The sequence below is a fragment of the Amblyraja radiata genome, chromosome 10 (assembly GCF_010909765.2).
Source record: "Amblyraja radiata isolate CabotCenter1 chromosome 10, sAmbRad1.1.pri, whole genome shotgun sequence".
In the NCBI taxonomy this organism is placed as follows: Eukaryota; Metazoa; Chordata; class Chondrichthyes; order Rajiformes; family Rajidae; genus Amblyraja; species Amblyraja radiata.
In genome coordinates this window covers 29168105-29182382 of record NC_045965.1, presented here as the reverse complement: position 1 = coordinate 29182382, position 14278 = coordinate 29168105, and the positions used below count along the sequence as shown (strand labels likewise).

Genomic DNA, 14278 nt, shown 5'->3' with positions numbered 1-14278 from the left:
TTCAAAGAGTTTGTGGCCAGGATGAGAGGGGTCAGAGATGATCTTACCCGTTCGCTTCCTGGCCCTTGCAGTGTACAGTTCATCAATGGGGCCGTCCTTACTACCAATTCAACCTGCTATTTAACCTTTCGGGAATCCTGCACCAGCATTTCCAAGTCCCTTTCACCTCCAATTTCTGAATCATCTCCCCATTTATAAAATTGTCTACACCTTTATTCCTACTACCAACATGCATGACCACACAATTGGATATGCTGTATTCCATCTGCTACTTCTTTTCCCACTCTTCCAATCTGTCCAATTCCTTCAGGTAAGAATTTATTTGTTCCGTTGTCGTACATATGACATTCAAACACTCTTCTCTTGATTCTTGACTTAATAGTTAATGTGAATGCAATATTAGTCAATGCTAATACAGTCCATCATTTACATATGTTGAGGACTTGCTAAGTACTGCAAATTATTACACACCTCATACCTAATCAACTCTGGGTGAGAAAACAAGTCTCCCTCCTGTGCGAAATGGTGCAATATATGGTGAAATGATGCAATAAATGATTGAATCCTCAGCAATGTTCCTGGATATATGATGAACAATTACTTGATTTTATTATTGTTGTCACATGTACCGAGATGCAGTGAAAACATTTGTTTTGCTTGCTATCCAGGCATACCATGCATGAGTATGAGCAGACACAAGTTAAAGAGTGGACCTATGGCACACAGTGGCACGGCGGTAGATTTGTTGCCTCGAATGGCTACCTCCTTTAACATGTAGATACAAGGAACTGCAGATGCTGGTTTACAAAAAAAGTGACCATAAAGCACTGGTGTAACTCGGTGGGTCAGGCAGCATCTCTGGAGAACATGGGTGATCGATGGTCGGCATGAACTTGGTGGGCCGAAGAGCCTGTTTTCATATTGTATCTTTCATCAATCCAAACCAAAGATAACTGAGACTACAGCTGGACAGGGAGTGGGGGGGGGGGGGGGGGGTGGTAGGTTGGACACCAGTCTAAAACTGGCACTCAGCTTTGCTGTTTAGGCACTGATTCAAATTCATTGAGCTTTCAAAAATAATGCCTTTAATCACAGGACACCGAGAGAAATGAAAATGGGAGCTTTGGTTCTAAAAATAACATTTAATTAATATATTATTTACATTTCCTGATTTTCCAGAAAACAGAATCACAAATCAGGCTGAAAATACTGATTATATCCCAGATCTGCTGCAGTTAATGGTTTCATGGTTCAATGGTAATTTATTGACACGTGCAACTAGATGCAGTGAAATTCATTATTTTGCATACAATTCAGTAAATTCTCACTATACATAAGCACAATCATACATAGTGTAACAGTGATTGTATAAAAATGGTAGATTAAAATAGTAGATTTCACTGAGGCAGTACGCAAAGAGTCAGCACATGTTCACCGCCATCTTGTGCCCTTCAAATTTAAAAGATGTTTAAAAAGTTGTCTTACCTTGGCCTTAAAGGTGACGGCATTGGGTTGGTGTTGGGGGGAGAGGGACCACTGTGGGGATCTTCAACGGTGCCCGATCCACATGATTCCCTGGCTGTTATAAAGCCTCCAGCAGCCCACTTCATGCCACCTCGACCCAATGAACGTGCCTTCCTGCTGCCTCCCAAACCCGACCTGGAAATCCCCAGAGCATCTCCAAAGGCACGGAACCCATTCACCAGCACCAATCCGCTCCTCCATCCATCGGTTAAGAAGGGGTGGGAGGGACAGGCACCAGATTTTATTTTAGCTTTTTTTATTACAGTGTGGAAACAGGTTTTGTCCATCCTTCTTACTGAATAGAATTATGCTGGATATGTCTGCTACCCACAATCACTGGCTGTGATATAAGCATATCTAGACTTCCAACTGGTCCTGTGTTTTATCAAGTTGATCAGTGAGACCTCAACTACAACTGCACCATTCTGCCTTTGTAATTTTGATGAATGATGAAGCTATGGGTGGAGCTCAGCCAAAGCTGACAAAGACCTTAAGACTCATTAAATGGCAAGCCAGGCCTTCAATAACCTTCATGGAGAAACAGAGTTACTGCAGATGCTGGTTTATACCAAAGATCGATGTAATGTGCTGGAGTAACTCAGCGGGTCAGGCAGCAACTCTCGAGAAAAAGGATTGGTGACATTTCGGGTCGGGACCCTTCTTCAGATTGAAAGTAGGAGATGGAGGGGGATTGAATAATCAGGGGTCATTTCAATTTGTCTGCATTCTGTTTAAGGTTTTGGTCATAGACTCATAGAGTCATACAGCGAGGGAACAAACCCTTTCCTCAACTTGCCCATGCCCACCAACATGCCCATCTATACCTGCCTGCATTTGGCCCATATCGTTCTAAACCTAAATATCCATATATCAGTCTAAAATGCCTTTTAAACGTTGTCGTAGTACTGGACTCGACTACCTCCTCTAGCAGTTCTTTCCATACACCCACCACCCTTTGTGTAAAACAGTTGTCGTTCAGGCTCCTATTTAATCTTCCTCCCTCACCTTAAACATGGTTCTTTATTTTCCTACTCTGGGTAAAAGACTTTGTGCATTTAACTTATCTAATCCCCTCAAGAGGGTTGAATTCAGTATGTAGTTTGACAATGCAATTCCTTGGCAGAGAAGCACAACTGTTAGTGTTACTATTTTGTTTGCTAAAACATTAGATTATGTATGGGTAACAAATTCCAGGATCCATCCAGTTTCAAATTGCAAAGCCTTCAATATTTAATTCTTTTGTTTGAATTTGTAGCAAAAACAACAAATTTATACCTGGACTTCTGTGGCTTGAAGGTTGAAAGCAGTTCTATAAAACATTTTATGTGAATTATGGTTGGAACGTTTGTTAACAGAATAGTTGTAAGTTGATAAAGTGAAACCCTGTGCCATGAATGGCAACTGATTTATTCTTACATGTGTATAATTTGACCAGCAATAAATTTATTTTGTAGCTTTTAGCCTAGGCTATATGTCTTGCCAGCTCAGTGTTCTCTGCTCTTTCTAAGGAATTTGCAGAAAAAAGTAAACAATGTATACTGAAGACAATAAAAAGACACAAAGTGCTGAAGCGACTCAACAAGTCAGGCAGCAACACTGGAGAACATGGATAGGTGACATTTTGTGTCTGGACTCTTCTTGTGATTGTGATGTGAGGGAGTGAAGAGAAAGCTGGAAGAGAGGAGGGGCAGGACAAAGCCTGGTGAGTGATAGGTGGATACAGGTGAGGGGAGGTTGTTGATAGTTGGATAAAGGCCAGCGATGAGAAGACAAAAGGTGTGAGTGGACAGCATGGCAGCAGTGGAGTAGCTGCCTTGTGGTGCCAGACATCCATGTTCGAAACTGACTACGGGTGCTGTCTGTACGGAGTTGGTATGTTCTCCCCGTGACCTGCATGGGTTTTCTCCGGGAGCTCTGGTTTCCTCCCACACTCCAAAGATGTACAGGTTTGTAGGCTAATTGGCTTGGTAAAATTGTAAATTGTCCCTAGCGTGTGTAAGGTGGTGTTAGTGTGCAGGGATCGCTGGTCGGTGTGGACTCGGTGAGTGTTCCTGCACTGTATTTCTAAACTAAACTAAACTAAAATAAGGATAGAAAAGGTACAAACTGTGATGGCAGTGGAAGAAACAGAGGTGGATGGGGAGGGGTAAGGTGAGGAAAGAATGCAAGTTCAAGTGAAGGTGGTAAAGTGAATTAGTTTTCGTGTTAAGTCAATTTTCAAAGCAAAGAACAAATATTGAAATCAAATTTATAATGAATAAGTTAGCGATCAACATTATGAACCTTGACATTTCTAAATAGTTATATACAAATCTAAAAAAAAATAAAGATAGCTTTCTTAGCTTTTTCCGTTTTGTTCTGCCCACACTAGCCAAATGGTGAATAAAAAATGCATTATCGGCCATTAAACATTCCCCTTTAGTTACCCCTGGCAACAATCCAAAGACAAATGAGCTCTACTTGTGAACAGTTTTAACAAACTCCAACAAAGCCAATCGGGATTGCCATTAATTAGATCCTAATCAGGCAGCAAGATGGCGCAGCAGAAGAGTCGCTGCCACACAGCGGCAGAAACCCAGGTTCGATCATAACTACGGATGTTATCCATAAGGCGTCTGTTTGTTCTCCCCGAGACCGCGTGGGATTTCCCCACGTATTCTGGTTCCCTCCAACACTCCAAAGACCTACTGGTTTCTTGGCTAATTGTCTTTGGTAAAAATTGTAAATTGTCCCTAGTGTGTATAGGATAGCACCAGTCTACAGGGTGATTTTATTTCGAAGTCACGTGAGTGACTATGTGAAGAGCCCGCCAGCCCGCATGCGCGTCAATACGTCGCCGCATGGCGCGAGAATCGGAGCAGTTCGAAACTGTTCCGACAGGTAAGAGAAAATTTTCCTTTCAGGAACGGGCCGCTGCTCCGAAAATAGGGTCAGCGGGCACAGCTTCTGCAGCTGCCGCCGTGGAGGCTCCGTGAATCTGGCGGGATAAAAATAGCAGCGGCTGGCGCGGCCGGGACAGCGAACACTGTGGAGGCTCCGCGGGAGCTGGCGTTTTAAAAACAGCAGCTGCCGGCTAAAGCCGGGACAGCGATCGCTGTGGCAGCTCAGCAGGAGCTGACGGCTATAAAGAGCGGCTGCCGGCTAAGGCCCAGACAGCGACCGCTGTGGAGGCTCTGTAAGGAGCTGATGGCTATAAATAGCGCAAATGCCGCGAAGGCTTAGCTGGAGCTGGCGGTGTTTTAAAATAGCGGTGCCGGCTCGACCGGGACAGCAGCTGCCGTGGAAGAATGGGGCTCCACTGGAGCAGGCGGCTGTTCGGAGCATATGACGGGCAATGCCTGTACAGATTGGAGCTCCGAAAGGGAGTCAGCCAGGGGCCTGAGGAGGCAACACCTGGTTCAGGGTTGCGTTCTATTTCCTCTCCTATGAAACCCTGTTGAGGCTCCAGAAGAGAGCAAGGACTCGGAGTCACTTGCAGGCGCAACCTGTCTAGTAAGTAAAATAAATAAATAAATAAATAAATGGAATGAAATATATAAAGAAAAAATAAATGGATGAATAAATAAATAAAATGGGAAAATGAAATGTGCTCCTAGCCCAGGAGCCATTTACAGGCTGTGTCAGTCAGATGCCTGTGGGAGCAACACCTGGTTCAGGGTTGCATTACAATATTTCCCGCTCAGAAGAGGGGAGTGTTGGAGATTCTTACATAGGTGACTCCAACTATGTGGATATCGATAAGGAGATCGAATCCCTAAACTAATGGGGGATATGCTTCATTTTTAATCATATGAAGAAGCTACCGGCTCTTGTCACATATTTGCCATCCCTTTGGGGATAGGAGATTATCTCCAGAGTAGGACATATAGCAAGTTGAAGACTTGCAGGGGGAATATAGCAAGTTGAAGACTTGCAAGGGGAATTTAAGGCGGCTGCGGGGGTGGAGCACCATTCTATGTGGGTAAAGCTCCAGTATTCCGGCAGGTTTTCACCCCTGTATACAAGGGGCAGGAAGCGCCGTTGAAGCTCTGGAAGGAGCAGTTGGGAGTCACTAGCTGGCCTTGCAAGAACAGCTTGTTGAACCAGGCTTGCAGTAATGGCAGGCGTGACCTGTCCAGTGAGCCCCGCTGAGGCTCCGAAGGAGCAGCTAGCCAAAGGAGCAGCCTGTCGATCCAGGCTGTGAGATACTGGCAACGCGATCTGCACAGTCAGCTCCAGCAAAGGCTTCAAGAAAGGCAGATGGCCGCTGGAGTAAACTTTTGAGGCAGGCTCGGAGTTGTGGCAGGCGTGGCCTGTTTAGTGAGCTCCGCTAAGGCTCCGAAGGAGCAGAAGGGGTCAAAGGAGCGGCCTGTCAAACCAGGCTGGGAATAACTGGTAGCGTGGCCTGCACAGTAAAGCTCCAGCAAGGCTCTAAGAGGCTGTAGGCTGAAGAAGTAGTCTGTCCCATTCGGCTCAGAAATGCTGGCAGGCGTGTCTTGCACAGCAATATTGCTTTTGAGTTCCGGAAATGAGCTGTTTGACAAGCATTGGGCTGAAGATGTAGTCAGACAGGGTCTGCAATGGAACTTCGCTGAAGCTCCAACCAGCAGGTCGACCCGGGTTCAGAGACGCTGGCAGCTAAGGTCTCTTTATTAACCTCCGTAAAATTGTGAAATGGAGCAGTCTGTCGGCCCATGTTTGGATTTACTGGCAGCATGGGCTGTCTAGTACCTTTCACTGTCTCTGGAGAAGATCAGGTTAATGCAGAGATATTGGCAGGGTGCCTTGCATAGCAACCTCTGTAAGTTCCAAGTAGGAACAGCTTGGCTACCCTGGTTCAGGGTAGACCATCTTGGAACTGGCTGGCCATATGGGTCAAATTGACCAGGGGAGCACTGCCTCAACATCTGTGATTGAGGTTATCAGGCTGCTCAGTAGAGTGAGGTAGTTGAAGTTTCCCTCAACACATGTTTAATTTTTTCAGCTCAGTTAGTAGAGTTGCCAGCTCGTTGGAAACATCATTGCCATCCTCTCTGGGATAGGTAGCTACCAGCAGGAAGCCGGTCTGGCATGTAGCATTTTTTATCTGACCTGCAGGTTCATGTTCTGAATAAAAAAAATATATAATAATCTGTAGGCTCTCAATACCAGTATTCCTGATTGAGTGGCTGGTCGAAGAGATTGTGTTGCGCACACTGACAACTGAGACAGGTGGTTTCAGTCAGAGGACTGCAGAGCACTTCCTAGTTCAGGGTTGCATTATGCTATTTTCCACTCTGAGGAAGAACGCTGAGGATTTGTGGTGACTCTGACAGTCAAGAGTTGGCAGGGAACTCGTATTCCCACATCAAGTGGATGCTGTGTTTCAGCTCTAGTCATAAGGATCTGATTATTTGTTATGAGCGAAATAAATGAATAAATAGATAAATGCATCTTCCGCGGCACGAGAAGCCAAAAATTTCCGTCCTTACGGTCAATAGAGGAAACGATGGTTCTCCAAGTGGAATCAGAGAGGTCTCACAAAGGATGAGTAGTCTGCCCAAGAACAAGAGGGGTATATTTCTGATATTTCTCAAGATTGCAGAAATGTGGAGCGTGCCGAATCAGGTTAGGATTTGGCTAGTCTGATCATGTGTTTGGTTACCCAGTTTAAGTTGGATGATTGGCTTTCAGCAATTTAGCTGATTCAGAGAATTAGGGCCCCTATCGATCTTGAAGATGCATACTTTGCGATATCTATACACAAGAGGCACAGATATATCTGGTGTTTTGATAACAAAGCCAGTGGTGGAAAATTTAGGCTCTACCTAAGGGTTGTCTTCAGGCCTAGGCTATTTACAAAGATTACAAAACTAATGCTGCCCTACTTAGATCAAAAGGGCATTGTGTCATGGAGTTTATAGACGACATGTAAAATTTGAAGCTGATAAGACTCAGGGGCTTTATCAGTAGATGCCTCTTACAATATTAAGGATGAGGCAACATGAAATTTAATCGTGCCAACTATATATCAGTAAATTATTATGCAGATATTCATCTACTGTATTCCTAAAGGGAGCAGTATCTTTTAAGTTGATTATGCTTTTAGCAACTGATTTCAGCACAAAGAACACAGTCTTTACTCAATCTCTGGCTCGGTCTCTGGGTCATAACTGACATGAGGATAGCTTGTTATGGGAATGATCTCATAAAGCAAATGAGCAATGGCCATGTATGCAAGTTAGCATCATGGTGTTAATAACACATGTTTTTCTACCATTTATGGTTTATCTGTTTAAGTGTTTCACACATAGATTGGGTTACTGCATGAAACCACAGAGCTTTGAAGAGCTTCGCGTAGTCACTCACGTGACTTTGAAATAAAATAGAAAGATTAAACGAGAACTTACCGTTTGAAGTTTGATCTTTATTTTATGAGAAGTTGAAGTGAGGGATTACGTGCCCTCCACTCCCAACCCTGAATCTCATAAAGATCATTCGGTAACTCAACGGTTATTAATCTTTCTATAGTTTAAGTTCTGCAAGTGGTCTGTGGTTCATACAGTTGCTTTGAAGATTGACGCACATGCGGCTGACGGGCTCTTCACGCAATCCCTCACTTCAACTTCTCATAAAATAAAGATCAAACTTCAAACGGTAAGTTCTCGTTTATTCTATCTATTACTGGTCAGCACTTACTCAGTGGGCCATTGGGCCTGTTTCCGAGCTGTATTTATAAAATCTAAAGTCTAATGCTCCCGATAGAATAGTCCACATGGATAATGTTTCTGACTTTTGCACTAAAAAAATTATAAAGTAATAGAAGGATTGGGAATTGTTTGTAGGGATAAATAATTCTCTAAAATAAGCAGTACTTCCCATGTGCAAGGCATTTCCCTTTCAAGTTGGTTCCATGAACAGATACAGGGTTGGGCAGGGGAATGATTTCCTTTGAGCGTGAAGATTGGCTTGCTGGCACTGAACTGATGAAAGAAGTGTTGCTATTTTTTTCCTAGGAGACTTAATGTGAATGTCCTTCCTGGGTGGAAGGTGTTAAAATTAGGAGTGTTCTCCATTGTGTCCATTTGCCCATCAAACTAATGACACATATTGGCTCGTCATTTAGATCATTGTTTTTTCTTAAATAGGCTGTCGCATTTCCTACATTACAACATTGACTGTTTTTTTAGTGGTGTATAAATTGTTTTAGCATGTCTTTGAATGGACCAGTTGTGAATCTGTGGAATTCTCTGCCACAGAAGGCAGTGGAGGCCAATTCACTGGATGTTTTCAAGAGAGAGTTAGATATAGATTTTTGGGATACGATGTTGTATGAGAATTTTGCCCGAACAGTCTGTGACCCATAGCGCTGTGGCCAAAGCGCTATATTTAAAGCCCATAGTGCTTTGGCCGGTTGCGCTATATTTAAAACTCATAGCGCTGCAGCCGACAACTCTTTGTTTAAATCCCTACATGCTAAGCTAACCGGACCACTCTGTTTTAAACTTTGCCCGCCAATCCGACAGCGCTGTGTGTATTGCTTTACGCGCCAAGTCTGTAGCGCTGTGTGTATTGATTTGCGTGGTGACTGTAGCGCTGTGCATTGCTTTATGCGCCAGTCTGCGGCTGATAGTGCTTTGTTCCCAGGGGATCGGGGGGGGGGGGGGGGGGGGGGGCTTCATTCAGATGCAGTCCCTGCCATTGGTTATAGTTTGAATTTGGGAGCAGCGCAATTGGCCAGGACTTTCCGGTGGTTATTTCAACAACAGATTTCTACCTGTATAAAGGCAGGCGCCAGTAAGCCATAAGGTAGTTTATGTAGATGGGGCTCATCAGCCTGGGAAGGCAGTCCATCTAGTAGAGGGAAACTCTGATTTAAAACGTCCACTGCCGTGTGGCCATATCCAGTCATGGAAAAGGCTCCTGGAGTAAACCTCAAGCAATCTGGAGTTGGAGCCCCGAAGGCAGTTCGTCATTGTCTACAACCTCGCTCTGGCAGCTCCTGCGATGGCGTTGGTGCCAAATTGTAACGGCCCTGCTGTTCCTTTGGATCGATCAGTGACGTGTAGAGGGGGGACGTGCTGCATGGGCAGCAGCCTGTCCTCCATATGACATAGCTCAGGCTTGCATCCGGCCACACATCACCTGCAAACCAGGATGCATCACCCATGGTCAGTCATGACCGAAGGGGGCCTATTAAGTTTATGTACAAGAGGGGTTCACCGACAGGCTGAGTCATGATCAGCACTGTGGACGGTGGCAGAGGGCGAGAGGTATGCTGCTGTAAACTGGACCCCGTGCATACCAGGACAAGTATTGTTTTTGTTCTCTATCTTGCCAATAAAACTGATTTATAACTAAACAGACGAGTGAGCCTTTTTCTGTTCTACTAGTCACATCCTTGAACCTGTTCCCTTGCAACATTTGGCATAGTCAGCAGGATCTGACGACTAGAATAGAAAATGTTTGATTAAAAGTAATAGCAAACGAGATGGCGCTGCAGGCCAAGCACCCCTGCAACACGCTGCTGCCCTCAGTGCAGGGGAGCCCGCAGCAGGACATGTTACAGATGGGACCAAGAACCTCATCTTCAAGCTACTCTGTTGCTTTTCATAGGTCATGAGAGAGAAGTTTATTGTTGTAAATTTCATTCGAATTGATCAACACTGGCATATGTAGGATTTGATCGACTCGTATAGTTTGGGAATATAGATGGCGGCTGCGATAATTATGCTGCATTGGAAGGTCACAGTGAGCAGCGATGAAATTGCATTATAGCACAGATGGCAGCATGCTTTTTCCAACATCAACAGACAAAACTGTAGCAGCGTGGGACAGTGAAATGGGTGAAAGAATCAAGAGACTTAAAGGTCACACATTCTTTGTGAATTCCTGTTATCCAGCCCGACGGGGACCATAGTTGGTCTGTGCAGGAAGCGACGGCGAAACAGTGAAGCTATGGCACATTCGGAAAAAGGCTCCAATCCATACGTTTCAAAACACGTACCAAGTACTGGCAGCAACGTTTAATGACACAAGCGATCAGATTATCTCTGGTGGAATTGATGACGGCATTAAGATTTGGGAAACAAAACAAGTTAATTTGTACCGTTACCACCGAGTGGGGTCAAAGAAAACATCACCAACCTCACTGACCACATCCAGAAACCCTAGAGAAGATTCAAAGGGTCGGAGAACAGTATCACGACTACAATCCCTCCGGAGGATGGTCGACAACAGTGGTGCACTGGGAACTACCCATTGGGAAAATCTCGTTTGCCATACTATCACTGCGTTGTATGTGCGGATTGGTGTCACGACCGCGTGGACTTTACTACAGCCTGTGGGCCGGATGTAACGAGGTAACGCTTGCGGGCCGGATATGACAGTAACCAGACTGTTTGAGGGGTGGAATGTTATGCGAGAATTTTGCTCAAATAGCCTGTGACCCATAGTGCTGTGGCCATAGTGTAAAGGGCATGTCCCACGAGCATGCCCGAGCAAGCCCGACCAAACCCGAAGCGGGGGTCGCGCGGAGGTCGAGTGAGTGACGTGAAGTTTGAGCGAAGTCCGCTGGAAGTTCGCACGTGACGTACTGCGTCAAGACACTGCGTACGGCGTCAAGACGCTGCGTATGCCCGTCAAGACACTGCGTACGGCGTCAAGACGCTGCGTATGCCCGTCGAGGTGGTGCGTACGGCCTCAATGCAGCTGCGAACCAGCAATCCATTGCGGCGCTGAATTTTTGAACACTGTCAGTTTTCCGGATGTTGGGACCAGCTCCGCACAACTCCATACGGCTCCGGCGATCGAAGTGGGACTGGCCCCGCGAGGCCATACGGCTCAAGCGACCACGTTAGGTCGAGCTTGCCACATGCAATCGCATGCTCATGGGACAGGCCCTTTATGTTTAAAGCCCATAGCGCTATGTTTAAAGTCCATAGCGCTGTGGCCAGTGGCGCTATATTTAGAAGCCACTAGACCAAGTGGGACCCGTTGTGACCCGTTCCCTGAAAATGCAGTATTCAACCACTCACATTTTTAATGTAAATGAGATTTGGGATCCCATCGTGATGTCATTGTGACATTGAATGCAGCTGACGGGCAGGGCAAGTGGAAAAGTGGTTTGAAAAGTAATTTTTGTAAAGTTTAAACTGTCAATAACTTGTAAAATATACCATCAATCTGAACAAAACTTGTTTCATTTACATCGTTGGACAATGGTGAGTAAAGTGGGCCAAAAATTGTGTGCTATCGTGTACCGTTTGGTGGGGTTTCGTATTCTCACACACGAGCATGCATAAAAACAAACAAACAAGATGAGAGTTTTAGTAATATACCAGACTAAGTGGGACCCGTTGGGTCCCAGTCACATGGGAGGTCTGGTCCCCCAACGCAACCCTTCCCCAATGCAATATTCCATCACTTACCTGATCCCCAAACGCAGAGACGGGAGCGTTCTGCAGCCGGGGGATGGGGACGGCTTCAGGCAGTAAGCGTCCTGCAGCCAGGGGAGGGGGACGGCTTCAGACGGGGCCTTTCAGGGGCTGGTGGGGGGGGTGTGTGTGGGAGGGTGTGTGTGGGGGAGGGTGTGTGTGGGGAGGGGGTTTGTGAGGGTTGTGGGGATAGGGGGGGTTGTGGGGTTAGGGAAGGGGGTGTATGTGGGAGGGTTGTGGGTCATAGGGGTAGTGTCTGGGAGGGGGTGTGGGGGAGGGGGAGTGGGGAGGGGAGCTGTGGGCGGTGTAGGGCAGGGTGGTGTAGTGGAGGAGGGGTTTATGGGAGGGGGGTGTAGGGGAGAGTGGTGTGAGAGAGGGGTGTGGGGGAAGGGGGCGTATGGGCTCACCTGCTCGCAGACCCGGCTCCGACCGCACTCACCGGCTCCAGGACCCAGCTCCAGACTCTCTCAGCGATTCCTGTCCCCAGTGCCTGTTGCGCTCATAGTCCCCGCCCGCGAACACAGCCAGCCCCCGACCATGAACACAGCCAGCCCCCGACCATGAACACAGCCAGCCCCCGCCCACGAACACAGTCAGTCCCCGCCCATGAACACAGCCAGCCCCCACCCACGAACACAGCCAGCCCCTGCCCACGAACACAGGCAACCCCAGCCCGCAGTCCGCTCCTTCAGCTTTATTCTCCCCACCGGTGATTGACAGCGGTTGCCGGAAGGGGCGTCGCCGTCCTGGCGAATAACAGACCAATAATTTTTGTAATATTCCACCGATCGGAACAAAACTTTGTGCGCTTGGAGCAGAGGAAAACTGTGAGTAAGGTGGCTAAAAAATCCTAGCGATATAGGGTCCTGTTTTTGCGCAAATTTAAAAACAACGCAAACCAGAAGAGAACAAGATGAGAGTTTTAGTAATAGTATAGAAGAAGATAGATGGATAGCGCTGCAGGCGACAGTGCTCAGTGCTCACTTTGCGTGCCAAACCGGCAGCGCTGTGTGTGTTGATTTGCCGGACATCTTTAGCACTCTGTGCAGAGGTTTATGCGGCAATCTGCAGCTGATAGTGCTTTGTTCACAAAGGGGTGAGGGGGGAGCGGGGGGCCTCGTTTGGATGCAGTCCCCTGCCATTGGTTATAGTTCAACTTTGGGAGCAGCGCTTTTGGCCAGGATTTACTAGCGTTTAATTCAACAGCTGATTTCTGCTTGTTCTGTATAAAGGCTGGCGCCAGGAAGTCGTAAGTGAGTTTATGTACGAGAAGGGTTCACTGACGGGCTGAGTCGTGATCAGCGCCACGGACGGAGGGAGAGGTGTGCTGCTGTAAATCGGACCCCGCCCATACCAAGACAAGTATTGTTTTTGTTCTCTCTTTTCCCAATAAAACTGATTTATAACTAAACAAACGAGTGAGCCTTTTTCTGTTCTACTTGTCAGATCCTTGAACCTGTTCCCTTGTAACATAGGGGGAGAAGGCAGGAACAGGGTACTACTGAATTTGGATGATCAGCCATGATCATATTGAATGGCGGTGCTGGCTCGAAGGGCCGAAAGGCACCTATTTTCTATGTTTCTTAGTTTCCTTATTCTCCCATATTCTAGCTTTCTTCTACACCCACCAGTATAAACATATGTTCATATGTTCATTGGTCATCCGCTCCACATCCACTCTATCTTGGCCTTTCACTACTCGGTGAATTTCAATGGGGTTTCCCCCTCATCCTTCTAAACTCCAGCGAGTACAGGCCCAGTGCTGTCAAACACTCATCATATGTTAACCTCAATATGATTGTTGGAGTTAAATCTTCTTCGATAATAGCTCACACTGTAATGTGCCAGCTGCAGAAGGTGCACTGTTCAATGTTACTATTGTAATTTTTCATTGTTTAGAAATGAAATCTTTCACGTGATATTTTGTGGTAATTTTTTTTATTTTCAGTCGATTGCTTTATTGCAAATTTTCCTTTCTGAAAGCAGAGCGGAAAAACAAATATTTGCATCTTTTCTTGCCAAGGTATGTTTCCCATTCCTTAGATATGTTCCAATCCTGTGATTTTTTGTTGTTGAATGTCATAGTATCCTTTGCCTTTCTAGCCATTAAGGTGACCTTCAGAAACTCCAATGTGTCAATGTGTAATGCTGCATCTGTAAATGTCTAATTCTCTTTTTCATTTATGCGACGTGGACAGGATTTATTGCCCACCCCTAACTGTCCTTGCAAAAGTGGTAGTAATTTGTCTTGGAGTCATTGTCATACACTGTTAGAGCATGGAAACAGGCCCTTCAATTCTACAAGACCATGTCGATCTTCAGACAAACATTTGTCCTCTTCTGATACATGTTCTATGTTT

General features: G+C 46.0%; 1 pseudogene; it reads left to right on the top strand.

The window, feature by feature from the left end:
• The first annotated feature begins 10042 nt into the window (after positions 1-10042).
• LOC116978120 lies at positions 10043-10840 on the top strand (annotated as a pseudogene).
• Positions 10841-14278: the final 3438 nt, after the last annotated feature.